Below are 18,792 nucleotides of genomic sequence, written 5' to 3' on the forward strand. Positions count from 1 at the left end.
AGAAAAAAATGCTTACATGTTTAAATATGTCTCCATATATGGTGTACTCTAGAGATAGTTTTTTTTTTTTTTAACTCTGTGTGAAATGTTATGATTTTTAAATGCCTTTCTGGGTACTTTCAGAGATGGCAACAAAGCTAAGCCAAGATTCTATGAAAGGCCACATTCGTTCCTTAGTTCATCTGCCTTTAGATAGTTTTGAGAACAACCTATGAGATTCTCAATTTAGTTGATTGGGAGTTAGCAGGCTTGGTACTCCTGGTCCTCTGGGCTTAAGCTCAAAACGTAGATCATTCCTAGAATGATCAGAATGGGACAAGTCAGGGTACAGGGGACCTGTGGGGTCCTGTGGTCTGATTTTTCCCTAGATAAAGAGCCTGAGGCTCAGAGAGTTGATCATAGATCCTGTGCACACAGCTGGCTGGTTACAGGAGAATGACACTGGAATCTCAAATTCCAAAGTCCTACTTTTTTTTTTTCCTGTTACATCTCTTTATATCCTGTACTCCTGTAGAAAACACAGACTCTACCTTGTGTGAATACCTTAAAACACCATGCCCCAACTTTGCTATTTGCCCTTGTCCATATTCAGTAGGACAATGAGTGGAGTCCTTTGAGCATTAAGTGTGATCTATACCATCTTTAGGAAGAAAAGTCCATTCCTAGCTCACAAATGCAGACTAGTGGTTTATTAGTCATGACTCAGGATTTGGGGCTCCACCACTAATTATATGGGTTAATTAACTAGTCAATTAACTTTTATGGGCTTTTCCCAATTATGAAATAAGAGGTTTGGGTGGTGGTCTGCTGTGTATTCTCCAGCTCTTATATTCCATGTTTCTGTGAACTCTACTTGTGGGTCCCCATTATCTTGTCTTTAAGGTGCATTTGGAACATGTAACACTACTTTTAGGTCTTGATTAAATGAGTTCATGTGTTTTAGTAACCTCGTCAATTTTGCTACCTTATTTTTCCCATGTTGCTTTCAGTACTTCGGACCCTAACACTAATATTCTGTTCTTTTCTTCCAAATTACCACTAAATATACAGTGACCTGTCATTCTGCTCTGGCTAGTCTAGCCTCACTTTCTGATTTTGTTGGGAAAGGATTATTGCTAAAATGAGCAGAGAAGGAAATTTCCCAGATGGATTCTTCAGAGTCCCAGGGATCTGCCAAGAGTTGCTGTAGTTAGGACTTCATGACCGCTTTAGCCAGAGGTTGGTGTCTGGTCCACAGGGAACTCATGGGGTGCCTGGTTTGAGAGCTGAACCCTAAACAGATGCTTAGGACTAGACAGTTCCCAAAAGACTCAAACAGACTCTCTCTCTTAGAGCCTTGGAATCAGAAGCAATGAGGTCATAGAAGGCATGAAGTGGAGGAACAGTTCATCAGAAAGGAAGGAAAATGAATGGAAATAGTAGCTGAGTCACAGTAATAGTGGGCTCACTGGAGCGGGAATAAATAAACAAGCCCGAGGCAATGACCAGATGACCTCCTGACCAGAACTCTTGTATCCTTAGGGCATCAGAAGCTCTTGTGGCATGCCTTACAATATTCTAATTCTCTGTGAGAAAACGACCAGCTAAAAGCTACTTTTCATAGTTCCCAAAATTCGCCCACTGTCTTTCCAATAATTTCTATCTCCTGAAGAATCCCGGGTAGTCCTGTGTACCTGGCCATTTGAAGGAGCCTAAACAACATGGCGTCTTTGTCAAAGTTTCCACATGCTGCCTAGGGCCGTCATACAGTAAGCGCTCGGCAGTGTTGGTTGAATGCCCTGTTGAGATGTACAGAATGATTTTGGGAGTGACTGCGTCCTTGTAGGCTGGTGAGAGAGTAGTTCTGGACAAGGTTCAAGGTGTATCCAAAGCTCTCCGAAAACATGTGGGCTGAAGCATAGTGAAGCCTTGCGAGTAGGTGAAGCAAGAAGTGGTTTATGCAGCAAGATGACCAGGAAGGATCTCCCACCCAAAGTAATTTTCCCTCCGGTTTGCCTACACTGCCTGAACTTGATGCTGGGAGAGTAACTTCTCCAGTGGAAGTCACTCTGTCTGCAAGCGCCCACTTACAAAGTACTTCTGTTCAGAAAGAGGATTAACACACAAAGCTGGTATCAGTATTTGCCACCTCAGTGTGCATTCATTCAGAAACACCCCTCCTTGTAGTCTGTTGTCTTCAGGGGCTAAAGAAATGGGAGTTTTGATGGTCACAGGAAGTAGAAAGGGGACATTTTCAGAGCATGGAGCACTGCTGAAGGAAAGTATGGTGACTCTGTGGACAAAATAAATTCTGGCTAGTCTTGGTAAGAGAAACAGTAGGTATGAAGCCAGATGTCAAATACCTCCAGGCCTCACTTTAGATGAACCCAATGACCACATATATTACAAAAAGACAGTCTTCAAGGATGTATGTTGTAGGACAAAGATTATAGGCTTTTGAATTAGAAGATCTGAGCTCTGAGTCTATTCTCTACAGCTTGTTTATGGTGCATATAACTTGCAGTTTCTGGGCCTCAGTTTCCCAATCTATAAAATGGGATATAGTAATAATAATAATAATAATAATAATAATAATAACAACAACATATAATTCTTCAGACGGAGGTGGCAAGGTTCAACAGAGAGGATGGAAGTCAAATGACTAAAAATTGCAGACTGCATCTATTGCTAAGTAGTTCACCAGTAGTAGCTGAAGGAGAGGGAATAACTTAAGAATGGCTTTAGCTGAGGGTAGACCCTTCCTGCTGCTAAGTCCCCACCCCAGTCCCCACTCAGGCTGGGCCTTAGAAGAAGTATGTGGATTGGCTTTTCTCCAGCCCCACACTGCTGCGGTAGTTACTTATCCCTTGGAAACATTTTTTTTCTCATCCTTTTCTCAGTAGCAACCACTTCCTTATTCCTTATTGATCTTGCTTTTCTGTAATTAGTTCTGAAATTGACCATAATAGTAGCCCATTAGATTATCACCTTGTCCCCTTATTTTTCTTTTGTAAATGTCTTCTAACAGGTAAGTATGACAGTTATTAAGCTTTGGTTACAAACTACAAAAAAACTTGAATCAAACTAGTTTAAGCAGTATAGGTAACTTAATGGTTTATGTTACTAAATGGTCCAGAGATAGATCTTCAGGCAAAGCTTGATCCAGCAGTAAAACATAACAGTTTTTTTTTTTTTTCCACCTTTCTATCCTGCCTTCTGTGGTCTTTGCCTTTTTTAGGCAAATGGGTTAGTCCCCATTATGACCCTAAGGTGACTGCCAACTGTTTCAGTGGTCTTGTCCATCAGGAAAAAGTGACTAATGTTTTCCCAGCAAAAGCCTCAAGATTCACTTTGATTGGATAAACTTAGTTCATAGGCCTCTGCCTGAAATCTCTGTGGCTAGGAGAGATAACCCGTTGAATAGCTTAACCTAAGTCACATCCTCTGTTCCTGGGGCTGAAGTAGCTTAAGTTCTTCCAGAGTGTCACAGATCCCAAAATAGTTTCTGGGCTGATAAGGAAGTGAACTGGGAAAAACAGATGTTGAGGAGGACACTAACCAAAGACCCCTGTAACAGGTTAGAAAAAGAGGCCGTCCTTTTATGAAAAGCTGAACGTTTTTGTTTGTTTGTTTGTTTGTTTGTTTTTCATTTAAGAACTAGAGAATACACTGTTTAACCAAATTTGATGTGTCCAGTATAATATGGATTTACTTTCATCAACAGGCATGAAAAACAATCATTAACCTTTTAATTTTATGAGTTTATAAAGCACTGACTTCCAGCCTTCAGAGTTCTCATGAGGGAAGCTTTCCGTTGATGCATTTTGGCCATTTTCAACATGCTCTAAATTGAAACAGAGAATGTTATTTTTTTTTTTCCCTCCTAGTGTAAAATCGAATAAGCTGCAGCACCCTGCAGGAAGTCAGTCTAGCCACAGCAAATCTGTACTTGTTTTTGTGAGAGAGGATGGGAAGAATGAATATTTGCCCTGTGGCATCAATTTCCTGTTTAATGTTCTCCAAAAGGCATTTGGAAAATGCCCAGGAACACAGATGTACATAAATACCATACATAACTGGTTTTCGTGAGTAGAAAAAGAGTCTGTAAAATCATGACAAGGCTGGCTTCCCCTCACCTGCTCGCAGTTGGTGAATCGCTCTACCTTTAACTTGGTGATTTGGAGAATGGATTGTTCCAGAGTGTGACACTGGAAGGAGAAGTTGTGTAGAAATGGCATGGCGCTCTGCTTCTTAGCTCAAGTTCTTACTCATTCAGGGTTACCTGCATCCCAAAGTTTGCTGGTGCCTGCTGGAGGTTGTCTGCAGGTCGCCTGTGAGGAGAATATACATACCAGCATGGGTTTCTAAATGAATGAGCAAACAAACAAAAAATAACCCCCCAAAACAGAAACCCATCTGTAGGTTTGCAGACAGAAATTTGTTTTCAAACCACAGAAAAACATGCACATACCACATAGCATCTCTCAAGGTGTGAGCAGACATGTTCTCATTTCTGTAGATCGCATTACCCCAGACCACTCGCACACCAATTTTGGACATCTTCTCTAAAAGGTCATGGCGTGGTTGGAGAACCAAACTCTTTTATTTTTTTTCAGCAACTAACCTCTAAGGGCTACTACATGAATTAAGAACTTGACATAGAAAAGAAGATTCAGGCTCAAGAATCCATTCTCTTCTCTTCTGAGCCACTTCCCTACATAACTCAAGAAAAGAAATAATAGTTATGACCTGTAACACCTACTAAGGTGCTTAAGAAGGAATGTGCAAGAAAGGCCTTGATATGTCTCAGAGCTAATCTTCATAACACCCCACAATTTGTCCATATCTCCCTATCTTATGGATGAAGAAACTGAACTTAGAGAAGATAAATATAGCCCAAAGCCACCCCAGAAGCTGTTGGAGGCAACAATTGAACTCATATCTGGCCCGTCCATGCTCTTTTTTTCAAACTTAGAAATTATTAATTTAGGATGCGTGATAGGCTTTGGAAGAGTCACAAGAGCCTAGAACAGAATGCAGGTATGTAAATATGTTCCTGTATACTTTCTTTTCTCCCCTGGGGAGAGGGTCTAAAACTTTTATCAGAGTTATTAACTGTATTTCTAGAGGCTGGCACAGTCTGGAATATAGTAGAAAATAATAAATACTGGTTCAATGAACAATATGGGTCCTTGACACAGAAGAGGATCAGTACCACTGATTTTATTACATGCCTCTGTATCACTCTAGCTTATCCTAATATCTGTCCTAACATCAGTGGATTTGAACTTCCAGTACAGCTGGATTTGTTTGGGGGACATAGATGCCTTTTTTAAAAACAGTTAAAAATACGTAATTTAGTTGAGATTTCATTGGAAACTATTTGGTAGTTCTATAAAAATATTAAAAATTTTTCAATGGTATTGGCCAAGGAGATTAAAAAAATTTTTTTTTATTTTATTTTAAGATTTTATTTATTTATTTATTTTGACACAGAGAGAGACATAGAGAGAGCATAAACAAGGGCAGTGGGAGAGGTAGAAGCAGACTTCCCCCTGAGCAGAGAGTCCTATGTGGAGCTTGATCCCCAGACCCTGGGATCATGACCTGAGCTGAAGGCAGACACTTAACAACTGAGCTACTCAGGTGCCCCAAGATATGCTTTTTCTTAAGTAGAGCACAGTAACGCAAAGGACTGGAAACTAGACCACTAAAGAACAGAAATACAACGTGAGCTACAAATGCAAGTCACACATTTTAATTTTAGTCTTCCTAATAGCCACATTAGAAAAGAATTTTTTTGAAAAAGTAGGTAAAATTCATTTTAATCATATATTTTCTTTATCTCAGTATGTTCCAAACAGTCTCATTTCGACCTGCAAGACATATTGGAAGTTGTTAATGAGATATTTTACATTCTTTTTTCCACCCTGGGTCTTGGAAATTGAGTGTGTAATTTCACACTTCTTTCGGACTGGCTTTATTGCTTCTGCTCAGGGCCCATGCTGGCTCCTTGCGGTTCTGTGGGGTGATGCACATGGAGACTCTGGTGTGTGAAAGGGGGCGACATGGTAAAACCTGGAGGAGAGTGAGAAGAGAGTACGGCAGGCTTGGGCATGTGGGGAGACACCTTAATAATCCAAGACCCAGTGACGGTGGGTTAGGCCGCCAGCTCACATTGCCACAATTGCAGCTTTGCAGGTGATTATTAAGAAAGGCTCTAGAAATAGTGGAAAAGTCAGCATTTAAGCAGCACTTCTCCCATACCCGCAGTCACCTTCTTTTCTTGGTAACCGACATGCAAACCTAGGGCACACGTTCAGTGGAAGATGTGATGCAGAATGACTAAAGTTACGCCCAGTAATTATAATAATTTTGTTCTTTTAACCACACCTAGAGCAAAGGATCTGGGTTTTATAGCGTGAGGCTTAGGCAGTTTCTGGCCCCCTGGGGGAGAAAAGCAGAGCAGAGGTCCTGGATTTGCATTCCTCCCTTTGACAGATACAGGAAGGAGGCTGCCCAGTGCCTAAGGTCATAGGCAGCAAGAACAGACAAAGCCATAAAAGAGCCCAGGAAACTCTGCACCCAGTCCCGGCTTCCTGCGGTCCCTTCTGTGCTTCCTGAGGCCATACCAAAACTTTTCCCCAGGGTGTTGTCCTGCCTTCCTCTCTGGCCTGCCTCCTCCGTATCCTGAGATTGAACACACTTAAAACACCTTCTGCTGCTTGGCGGAGTGGTGTTGTGATCTGCAAACATGGCTAGAAATATCTCATTGATGTAAAGGATCTTACAAAATTACATTTCTTCTAAATTTTTTAGTTATTCAAAATGACAAGTGTATGATTGTCATTCTCCATAAGATACTGCTAATTTGGGAGCTCACGGTTTAGTTAGCACGGGTGCCACGCCTAGATTGCCAAGAATTGAGGATTTACCTGAATCTGTATAGCATGGTTTCCTTCTATCCCTGGGTCTTCAGTTAAACGTATTTTCTTTAGGCAGATGGTAGAGGCTGTTTTAAATTTTAAAGGAAAAAAAAATTCAACAGTATACGTGAAGGCATATGCCACTGGAAGATGGAGATACTTTTATTTGGGAACTTCAGTAGCAACTAATAAACTCTAAAACACTGACCAAATAAGTTCAGATTTGTCAGAATAGAATAAAATTCCTCCTGGGTGAGGTGCCCACGTGGTTGGATAAACTCTTTCCACTACCATGTTATCCCCCCTGCTATTACAACCACCAGCAATATGCGCCTTCCATTAACCCTCAGGTTGTCTAGGAAAGGAGAAAGGACCCAGGGAAACAATGTTTTATAGGGATTTTCCCCTGAACTCAGGGCCCTGTTCTCCCACAGTTACTGGGTCATGGGATGGTATAAACTGGAAAGTGCAGCATCTGTAAACCCTTCTCCAATCCCAACAATTTCTCGCTCCTCTATAATGATGTCAAGTTATTTGCTGAGGTAGACATAGACATCGACTGACCTAATAGAAGCGTCGAAGAAAGCAATTAACTAGGTTGGTGAAAATACAAGTCAGAGATGGCTGTGACTGAGCACCCGTGGGGAGTAATGAGACAGGAATTCCTAGGACTTAATTCATAAAGGAGAGCCGTAGAGTGTGGAGGAGTGCGTGGGTAGGCGATGACTCATGTTCCTGCACAGGGTGCAGCCTCAAAATAGTGATGCCGATCCTACAAAGTGTGTATGAAAACCAGTCTCAGAACTGCAGTCACTACTCATGGGTGATTGTTGACTCCACTTTCGAAGATTAATTTCTAAGATTGCTTTTGTAAAAGAAGAGTGCTCTGTGCAGTCATTTTATGAGCAGAAACAGTTAGGAGGTTGGCTCCTCAACATGTGTGGTCTAGAGCAAGATTCTTAATTGCCTGAGCCTCTGTGGTTTTCTCTGCAAAATGGGGGTAATGCCACGTAAATTAGAAAATACATAATTCATTACATAGGGGATCTTTGACACACACAGTAGGAGAGACAATAATGTAGAATTTGTTTACTAAGAGAATGCTTGCCTTATCTCTATTAATCTCCCCTTCGTCCCCAGGAAATAGATATTATTTTCACCCCCATTTTATAAATGAGGAAACTGAGGTTTAGCAAGGTTAAGATCACACAGCTTTCACAGAGACCTCTAATTTATTTCTCACTGTTGTGCACAACTAGATTTCTTTAATATGTAAACTGTGTTATTTACAATGGTTTAGACCCCAATGAAAGATGAAAATCATTCAAACCTAAGATACAAATACATAGAGAAAATTCACTAATCTGGAAAACTGGGCCATTTCAAAGGATATGTGGGCTTTATTACTTTCAAGTACATACAGTAACCAGAAAAAAATGACTAGTAAGTACTGTCAGTTCAGGCCCAGATTCAGTAAACAGATAAAAATGATTAATATATCTAAGAAGTTCTGATCTTGCCTACACTTTGAATAGAGTGTTTTTTTTTTTTTTAAAGATTTTATTTATTTTTTTGACAGACATAAATCACAAGTAGGCAGAGAAGCAGGCAGAGAGAGAGGGAGGAAGCAGGCTTCCTGCTGAGCAGAGAGCCTAATGTGGAGCTCTATCCCAGGACCCTGGGATCATGACCTGAGCGGAAGGCAGAGGCTTAACCCACTGAGCCACCCAGGTGCCCCCTTGAATAGAGTGTTTTATAAATAAATCTCGGGTTGCCTGGGTGGCTCAGTTGGTTGAGCCGCTGCCTTTGGCTCAGGTCATGGTCCCAGGGACCAGGGATTGAGTCCCGCATCAAGGAGCCTGTTTCTCTCTCTGCCTCTGGCTGCTTGTATGCTCCCTCTCTCTCTCTGACAAATACATAAATAAAATTTTTTTTTTTTTAAATGAAAGCAATCTCGAGTGTTGAAAACAAATTATTTTCCTTGGTAAGTAACCTTTCAAATATTATTTATACTCTTCATTTACTAAGGAAGACAATTTTTCTCACAGAGAGTACAAAAGTACACTTTCAGCTCAGTTACTGCAAGCATTATAAGAAACTTAGAGATTATAGCTGTCTAAAGTAAATGTTAAATTATTTTAATCAGGTTAATGTATTTTCCCTTTAATTCTTTAGAATATAATGTTCCAAACAAATGTAAATTTTGAAATGTTTTTCAAGTATTACAGTAATCCAAACTTCATACAAATATTTATTCTAGTATTAATATGAATGGGATAAATATCAGCTGTGTCCTCTGTTAAAATAGACAGTTTTTGAGGAATGTGATCTTTCCTCACATGAAATATTTATGTCATTTATGAGTACACTTTAGGGTAGAAGATGGACAAATGAAGAAGGAAGTGTTCAGATTGTACTCTTTGACAATAGTTTACCGGATCTGCCCTGGGTTATAGACCTGGGACTTCCATTCATTTTGCTATACCAGGCAGGGCACAACCTGGGTGTGGAAGCTTAGCTATTGGTGTTAACCCGTGGAAAATATTTCAGCGTGATGCATTCCCCTTGAAAGTTAATAAAATGTTGCAAAAAGAATAATGGGATTTATTAAATATGGTAGTCTTGAACCATGCCAAATGGTCTTTGGTTTTGTGGGAATATAGCAAATGTAGTTATTGGTATTGTAATAAATAAGGGTCTCCACAAGTTCCAGCTGTTGAACATATGATCATTACTTAGGAGTACAAATAATAATATTTTTCCATCTCCAGAGTACATTCTGCTCTTGATATGCCTGCATAACTACCATGAACCATTAGTGGGAGTTACACACAGAGGGAAGAGACTGAGGAACTACAGCTCTTTTCTGCTGCCCAAACGAAACTTCATCTGGTTGTTATCTGTCCAGAGTTAAATTTTCTATATCACACAAACTCTGTCACTATTTGAATTCCACTTTCATGGGAGTCTTTCCTTATAAAAGCCAACTGAACAGTACATTTTTAATTGGGTGGAATCTGGTTTTGCCACATATTTGTGTGTAACTAAATTAATGTTCAACAAATGACTTTTAAACAATGCCTAGCACTGTTACCTGCAAAGGCAGAAGAAAAGCACCAGACTCCGCCCTTCCAGAAATTAAATCTGGCTAGAGAGAGAAGACACATTTATCCAGAATCATGAATATATAGAGTTAGAAGGGTTCCAGAAAGGATATAGTCTTGGGTTATATATTCAAATTCTAAGAGAGAACTAACATAAACAAGTGAAGTGTGCAGGCTACTTCACCATGGCACATCAAAGGGTCCCCACCCCATGTTAAAGACAATTGTTGGGGCGCCTGGGTGACTCAGTTGGTTGAGTGTCTAAATCTTGGTTTCAGCTCAGGTGGTGATCTCATGGGTTGTGAGATGGAGCCCAGCATTGGGCTATACACTCAGCCAGAAGTTGAAGATTCTCTCCCTCTGTCCCTCACCCCACTTACACGCACTCATGTTCTCTCTCTCAAATATATAAATAAATCTTAAAGATAAAGACAATTGCTTTCTTTCTCAGTGGATTTTTAAAAAATATTTTTACCTATTTGAGAGAGAGAGAGCATGTGACCATGAGCGGTGGGTGGAGGGGCAGAGGAAGAGAGAGAAGCAGACTCCCTGCTGAGCAGGGAGCCCCATGTGGGACTCGATCCTAGGACCCTGGGCTCATGAGCTGAGCTGAAGGCAGACGTTTTAGCCACTGAGCCACCCAGGCATCTTTTCTCAGTGGATTTGTCACCATGCACAAATGTAGGTCTCGGGCCGCCTGGGTGGCTCAGTCTTGAGTGGCTGCCTTCAGCTCAGGTCATGGTCCTGGGGTCCTGGGATCTAGTCCCCCATCGGGCTTCCTGCTCAGTGAGGAGCCTGCTTCTTCCTCCCCCTTTGGGCCTCCCTTGCTTGTGCTCTCTCTCATGCTCTTTCTCTCTTTATTTCTCTCTCTTTATTTCTTTCTCTCTTTATTTCTCTTTATTAAATCTTTAAGATTTAATAAAATCTTAAAAAAAAAAGAAAGAAAGAAATGTAGGTCTCTTGTTGCCTATTCTATTGATTTCCACCCCTCCCCCCCCCGCAGAGGAGGTAGAATTTCAAGCTTTCCAAAAATTTCCCAATTTTTAAACATGCTAACTAATTTGAGTTTCACTAAGGCCAAATGAAACACATCTGTGGGCCTTATTCAACCCGAGGGCTGGCATTTTGCAACCTATGGTCTAGACTAACGGTTCCATAATGTGCAGATGTGGGAAATGGCCCCTCTGCAGTCTGGAATTATTCTCCAGGATTCTGAGTCCAAAGCTTTTGTCACTTAACTACACCTCTGTCAATAAGAAAACAATTAGATGACTCAGAAAGAAAAAAAAAATGTTAGTTATAAAGCAGTATGATGAGAAGAAGCCATCATGCAATGGTCTGGGCTAAGAACTTTCAAGACAAAGAAGAAAGCTAGTGCTGTGGGCCTTGGGTGTGAAAGAACAGAAAGAAATGTAAGCTGTAGCAAGGATTATTAGAAACATGGTTGGAAAGATTGGCAGACACGTATTAGCCTTTGGTAAGGAGTCTGGAGTGAAATGAGGTTTTCCACAGGGAAGCGGCATAATTTGACTATATAGAGACCACTTCTGATAAGAAAGTGGCATAATTTCATGAGAAAAGGAGGTAGATAATGGAAGTTCTTGAATGGAAGCTGATGAAATACAGCTAATCTTGTGGGAATGCTGTAGATTTCAGTGGGCAGAAAGACAGTGACAAAGTTGGTGTATGAGAGTCTATTCTGTCTGCTGAGTATAGATGGGTTGAGATCAGGAGCTCTGGATAAAGGCTATTGTACAAGTCCAGGTATAAGGGAGGATTAGGATTCAGTCAAGAATGACAGAAATGAGGGGAGGAAAATGAGTATCATGGACACTAAACAGAATGAACTGTTGTAAGTCAAAACAAACAGGAGAGGAAAATTGTTGTGAGGATCTCTTAAGTTTCAGAGTTAGAAGCCATTTTGGAAGCAGTCTTGATAATTAAGATAGGAGGGAATTTATCAAGATAGTAACTCTTACTGGATCATAAGATATATATTATAAGAAATTAGAAATACAAAATTAGAGAGGCCTTGGAGGTAAGAGTTGAGGGCAGGAGAGAGGTTTGGAACTACTCTTTGTATCAGTAGAGATTGAGGAGAACAGAGAGAACTTTCCTAGAAAGAAATGTCAAGAAGAGAATCAGGTCAAAAAACTAAATCCTGATTATATCCACAGCAAGGTTGAAAGTACAGGGTAACTTGGTGTTTGCTCTGTTTTGTTCTTTTATTTTATTTTTTAAAGATGTATTTATTTATGTTAGAGAGCATACACACACACACACACATACACACATGAACACACACACATAAGCAGGGGGAGGGGTAAAGGTAGAGGGGGAGAATCTCAAGCAGACTTCCACTGAGCATGGAGTCCAGGGGTGGGGTGGGGGGAACTGGCTCCACTTCAAGACCTTGAGATCATGACCTGAGCCAAAATCAAGAGCCAGCTGCTTATCTGACTGAGTCACCTAGGTACCCCTGCTCTGTTCTGCTTTTTAAGTTGATCTGTTAATCAGGGGGAAAAAAACATAGACCCTTGGTCAACTCAAGTTTAGAAAAAATACTTGTAAGAAGCAGGAAGTTATTCTATATCAATGTAATAAATATTGATATATTTTACTATAAGAAAGTTGTTTTTTGAAGCAAAATTTAAAGAAACATAAAATTTGACTTACTTGGAAGGCTTTTTTTTAAAAGCCTTTTTTTCTTACTATAAGAAAGTTGTTTTTTGAAGCAAAATTTAAAGAAACATAAAATTTGACTTACTTGGAAGGCTTTTTTTTAAAAAAGATTTTATTAATTTATTTGCAAGGGAGAGAGTGAAAGAGAGTTTGAGAGGGGAGAGGGTCAGGGAAAGAAGCAGACTCCCCACTGAACAGGGATCCTGATGCAGGACTTGATTCCAGGAGTCCATGACCCAAGCTGAAGGCAGTTGCCTAACCAAATGAGCCACCCAGGTGCCCCCTCTTGGAAGGCTTTTTTTTAAATTAATTTTTAATTTTTTTAAATAAACATAATATATTTTTATCCCCAGGGGTACAGGTCTGTGAATCGCCAGGTGTACACACTTCACAGCACTCACCATAGCACATACCCTCCCCAATGTCCATAACCCCACCCCCCCTTCTCCTCAACCCCCTCCCCCCAGCAACCCTCAGTTTGTTTTGTGAGATTAAGAGTCACTTATGGTTTGTATCCCTCCCAATCCCATCTTGTTTCATTTATTCTTCTCCTACCCCCTTAACCCCCCATGTTGCATCTCCACTTCTTGTATCAGGGAGATCATATGATAGTTGTCTTTCTCCACTTGACTTATTTCGCTAAGCATGATACCCTCTAGTTCCATCCATGTCGTCGCAAATGGCAAGATTTCATTTCTTTTGATGGCTGCATAGTATTCCATTGTGTATATATGCCACTTCTTCTTTACCCATTCATCTGTTGATGGACATCTAGGTTCTTTCCATAGTTTGGCTATTGTAGACATTGCTGCTACAAACATTTGGGTGCACGCGCCCCTTCGTTTGTATTTTTAGGGTAAATACCCAGTAGTGCAATTGCTGGGTCATAGGGTAGTTCTATTTTCAACATTTTGAGGAACCTCCAAGTTGTTTTCCAGAGTGGTTGCACCAGCTTGCATTCCCACCAACGGTGTAGGAGGGTTCCCCTTTCTCCCAAAACCATAAGATACCTAGGAATAAACCTACCCAAAGAGGCAAAGAATCTATACTCAGAAAACTGTAAAGTACTCATGAAAGAAATTGAGGAAGACACAAAGAAATGGAAAAATGTTCCATGCTCCTGGATTGGAAGAATAAATATTGTGAAAATGTCTATGTTACCTAAAGCAATCTACACATTTAATGCAATTCCTATCAAAGTACCATCCATCTTTTTCAAGGAAAGGGAACAAATAAGCTTGGAAGGCTTTTAATTTTTACTTACTATTGATGATTACTTAATATTTGAATATAAACCTGAGTGTTTTCCTAGAATCTGCAACCTCTCTATGTAGTCTAGAAAGTCTGATGATCTTGAACTTGCAATCTCTGAGTCTCAAAACAAAGCAGAGCAAAATTTCAGGCAGTCTTTTAAACCAACCCTTTCCTCTTAATTTTATCTTTCAACAAAAATTGTAAAAAACTTTTCATAGTCCCAAATATTTATTAGTACCTGTACACAAGAATGAAGACATGGTCTCTGCCCTCATGAAGCTTACAATTTCATCAACAACAACAAAAAAGAATTTGGTAATACCTCCAATAGTAGAGGAATGACTATTTTAGCTGAGCACCAGGTGGGGGTTAGAGAATAAGCATTTGATTGTTTTGTGGGAGACCCTCCGCCAGTGTCAATTCCTTTTTAAAAAGAAGAATCAAGTTGTGTGTAGATGAAAAGATCAGGGATCAACTTTGTTATTCAAAATGCCAAACTAAACCTTCCTCAAGGAAATTCTGAGAAAGCTAGGCCATTTAGGAAAAATCGAAAGGGTTTCTTTCAATTATTTTAAAAGGACATCCAAAATTTTTCATTGTTTTGATTTTGAGGAAAATCCCTTGCTTTTGTAAACATTAACACGTACATCAATGCTTATCATGAAAATTCAAATAATGCACACAGTACAAATATGAACATGAAAAAAAGTCACACTTTCCACCAGTTCATAATAATATTATCACTACTAAGAGTTGAAAACAATGTCTGGACGCTTTCTCTGCATATAGACACAGAAGGATAGATAGAAGGGTAAAAAAGGAGGAGGGAAATAGAGAAATACTTTCATAAAAGTCAAATTTTGTGTTGTTATTTGTAATAAAATATATTACATTTAACTGTATCTGAATTTCAATAGAAAAGGAAAAAGGCAAAAGTAGAAGGGGAAAAAGATGGATTAAAGTGTCAGAAAACACCTGAAGCGTTGGACTTTGGTCTCTAGCGTCATGCTACTGTATACTAGGAATACTAATCTTTGTGATTTAGTAGATGCTTATCAGCTTTATTTATGTTACATTAAGATAAATGTTTAACGCTTCATTTGATGTGTTACTCTTATTAACCTTCCATGTTTAATCCAATTCACTTAAAATAGATGTGATAGCTTTCTATCATGAGGATGCATTTTCCATTGATATATATGCTAAAAACTAACAAAGATAGTAATGCAGGATAGGTAGTCCTCTGCATGGCTCTGATACACATGGATATCAGTTACTACATTGTAGTTAAGTAATGCAAGTGTGCCAATAACACAGTTCAAATTGTAGTTACCATGCTCTGTGGGATCTTTCCTGTATTTGCCCAAAGTATAAACGTTGCTCGTAGCCCTTCAGCACACAGATGACTATGTAAATAACAGATGTGAATCACGATCCATGACCAATCACTTCCTTGAAAGTCTGTAGGGTCCCCTCGCATCTGTTATTCAGTTCACCCAAAGATAGCAAAGTGTGCTATTGTCTCCTTGTTGCCCAGGGATAAACCTCTGTGACATTTTATAGGAAGAGTTCATCAAAGGAGTGTATTGACCAACCAAGAGGGAAGTGTAGCAGAGAAATGATAAGAGACACTTGGGAAGTAGAATCTGAGTGCAATGTAATGGAATTCTTGAGGACACTGCTGGTCAGTGCAGTGTGAGCCCCTCCAGATGGGCAGCCAGGCCCTCAGCAAAGCCAACTTCCTGATGTCAGTGGGGAAACCCACCATGATGAAAAGGATAACGATGTTCCAGGGGAAGTGAATTCAGGAAAATACTTCACATTAAATAAAGTCTAGGAGGTATTTCGTGACACTGAATGTGCAAAGGATAAAGTGTTGGAAACTGACCCAGATTTAGGAAGGAATGTGACAATTTTGCCCAGGCAGTGGGAAGATGTGTAAAAAGTTATACGATGAGAGGAAAGCAAGTACTGTTCAAACTCTTCTTGATGCTTTTTCACAAGGAAATGAGACAATTTCATTCATTTTTTTTTTTAAGGTTTCATTTATTTATTTGACAGACAGAGATCACAAGTAGGCAGAGAGGCAGGCAGAGAGAGACGGGGAAGCAGGCTCCCTGCTGAACAGAGAGCCAATGTGGAGCTCAATCCCAGGACCCTGAGATCATGACCTGAGCCGAAGGCAGAGGCTTAACCCACTGAGCCACCCAGGTGCCCCATTTTCATTCATTTTTATTGTTTTAAATTCTAGTTTACTGAATGTCAGTTTTTACTTTTTTTTTTTCTTCATTTCCCAATACATGGATAACTGACCTTCAGAGAGTTTTTAATGTTTTCACAAAAGTTTTTAAAGATCTTGGAATAATCGTAATTTTCCCTACTGATTATTAAGATTACTTTGCATGGCTTCAGCTTACATAGGTCATTTTTATGTTCCCACACTGCCATGCAAAGTGAGGGCTGCCTGTACTTATTATGTCATGCAGATTAGCACTTATGTATATTTTATGTACTTGACTCCAACTGGATTTTAAGTTGCTTAATTACAGAAATCAGGCAAAGCAATCCTTTACTTCTGCATTGCCTACTCTGTCTAGAATAGCTTTGGGGGCGTCTGGCGGCTCAGTGGGTTAAAGCCTCTGCCTTTGGCTCAGATCATGATCCCGGGGTCCTGGGATCGAGCCCCGATTCGGGCTCTCTGCTCAGCAGGGAGCCTGCTTCCCTTCCTCTCTCTCTGCCTGCCTCTGCCTACTTGTGATCTCTGTCTGTCAAATAAATAAATAAAATCTTAAAAAAAAAAAAAAGAATAGCTTTGGATGTCTGGTAAACATTTGACTAATACTTACTGGTTCACTACTTATATAGAATGATAATGTTTTTATAAAGTGCCAAGTCGGGGCGCCTGGGTGGCTCAGTGGATTAAGCCGCTGCCTTCAGCTCAGGTCATGATCCCAGTGTCCTGGGATCGAGCCCCGCATCAGGCTCTTTGCTCAGCGGGAGCCTGCTTCCTCCTCTCTCTCTGCCTGACTCTCTGCCTACTTGTGATCTTTCTCTCTGTCAAATAAATTAATAAAATCTTTAAAAAAAAAAAATAAAGTGCCAAGTCATAATAATAAATGTTATTCCTTTCATTGGAATGTAAGCTTTCCTCATTTTATTTTCCATTACTGGGGCAACAAAGTATGACTCCCAGGTTGATTCCTACTGTCTTCAGGTTGCATTGTTCCTTTGGATGATGATGCAAATGGTGGCCTGCAGATTTGTTTTGTGCATAACCTGTACAATCATACAGGCAGCCCTGATCCCACTCCTCATGCCTAAAACAATGCCTCCCACACCAAAGGCACATGATAAATATTTATTGAATTACTGTAATTCATAGTAATTACTAGGACCATGCACTGTATATTATTTTGTACTAGATATTTTACATACATTATCTCATTTTATCTTTACAGCAATCCTGTGGCCCCATTTTATAGGTGACAAAAGCTTGGCTTGAAGATTTAATGACTCAGCCAGCAACGGCAGGCTAGAGCCAGAATCAGAATCCAGGGTTACTTGACCCTCATGTACCTTGGTCACCACAATGATAATAAACTGACATCAGTGATACCAAGTGATGTGCAAATGGATTAGAGACAAAAATCTGATGCAATTTAAAAAATCTCTTCAAATTCATTTTCTGTCTATCACAGGCCTATTTTGACAAGCAGAGTACTTCCCATCAAATGTATTTTTGTATTACTTTACATTTATAATTTCCCTCATGATATTTTTTCTTTAAACACCAATTTTTAGAAAAAGAATCGCCCAAAAAGCATTTTCCATAATATTAGCTTAAAGTAGAAATGGCCCAAAATCATATTATTATTTAAAACAATCTAAATTTATAAGCCACTTTATGAAGCTCTCTTGGTCTATAAACGAATGTGTGTGTGTGTGTGTGTGTGTGTGTGTGTGTGTGAAATACCTCTTCCATTTTAAGAAGTTTATGTTTTAAAAATCATTTGGCTTTCTGTTTTGGCATTTCCCTACACTGACGCTTTATTGGTACTTCTTGGCTAATAAACTCTTGATTGCAGGGGGATAGCATCACTGTTGCACGGCACACACCAGACCCCCCACAGCAGACTTTTCATGGGAAAGGTCACGTAGCACATGAAACCTGAAGAGGTCATCATGGCCGTCAGAGTCTACGTGCCTGTGTCACTGGGCAAACCAACTATTGTTAGAAGGCTGTTACTGCTGTCACCTTGGCAAAGGCCTCCACGTCACACTTGTTTTCTTTCTCTTTGTATATGATAAAATACTCTGTTGACTACCCTTCTCCTCAGTGAATAGATGTATGCATGTTGTTTGGTGTGAAGAGTTAGTTTGAATCCACGACTGAGCAGAAGAGGGCTTATGATCTAATGACTCTCTGCCCCAGTTTTTCCCTGCGTCTCCGTCTCTCTTGCTTTCTCTCTCTGAACCCCACACCCCTACCCATTTTCTCTCTCCAGGCTTCTGTGTTAAGACTGCTTTTTGAAAACCAGGCGTTTAGGATTCGATATCTGCTCTACATTTAGACTTCTTGCTGTGGACTATTCACTAGTCCCTTTCCTGGTAGTTCATTTTCCCTTTCTTCAAATCTTCACACTTTTCTTCCTTTCTCTTGAAACTAGGAGACCTGTTACCTTTAATCGTGTTTAATAAGTATTCAGTCAAGGTGGTGGCTTGGCCTGTGTGTGGGACCTGAAACGAATAATGCTGTCAATGGTGGGCAGTTAGTGAGGCTCTTCTGTTAACATTCTCTCTCAGATACCTCGTTCTCCTTGGGGCTTAAACTACATCACCTCTGCAGA

The 18,792-nt window shown here is 40.0% G+C and overlaps 2 long non-coding RNA genes across 6 annotated transcripts in view; one reads left to right on the plus strand and one right to left on the minus strand.

Annotated features, from left to right (window-relative positions):
• Nucleotides 1-18,792, minus strand: part of LOC309841959 — a 75,567-nt gene that overhangs the window by 38,839 nt on the left and 17,936 nt on the right. For 3 of the 4 annotated variants that reach the window (XR_014299416.1, XR_014299417.1, XR_014299418.1), the window contains exons 2-3: nt 6,915-6,991; nt 4,116-4,310 (exon numbers count right to left, since the gene is read on the minus strand). This is a non-coding gene — a long non-coding RNA (uncharacterized lncRNA). Of the gene's footprint in view, nt 1-1,982; nt 2,273-4,115; nt 4,311-6,914; nt 6,992-18,792 lie in introns of those variants that run through there. The other variant, XR_014299419.1, reaches the window with a different exon arrangement.
• On the plus strand, nt 8-17,527 carry LOC309841954. 2 transcript variants are annotated; one of them, XR_014299414.1, is made up of 3 exons: nt 8-1,748; nt 4,596-5,019; nt 17,404-17,527. It is a non-coding gene; the product is annotated as an uncharacterized lncRNA (long non-coding RNA). The 2 variants fall into 2 exon arrangements; XR_014299415.1 differs by lacking the exon at nt 17,404-17,527 and adding an exon at nt 9,677-9,820.

Source organism: Mustela nivalis (genome assembly GCF_964662115.1).
Source record: "Mustela nivalis genome assembly, chromosome: 1".
Classification (NCBI taxonomy): Eukaryota; Metazoa; Chordata; class Mammalia; order Carnivora; family Mustelidae; genus Mustela; species Mustela nivalis.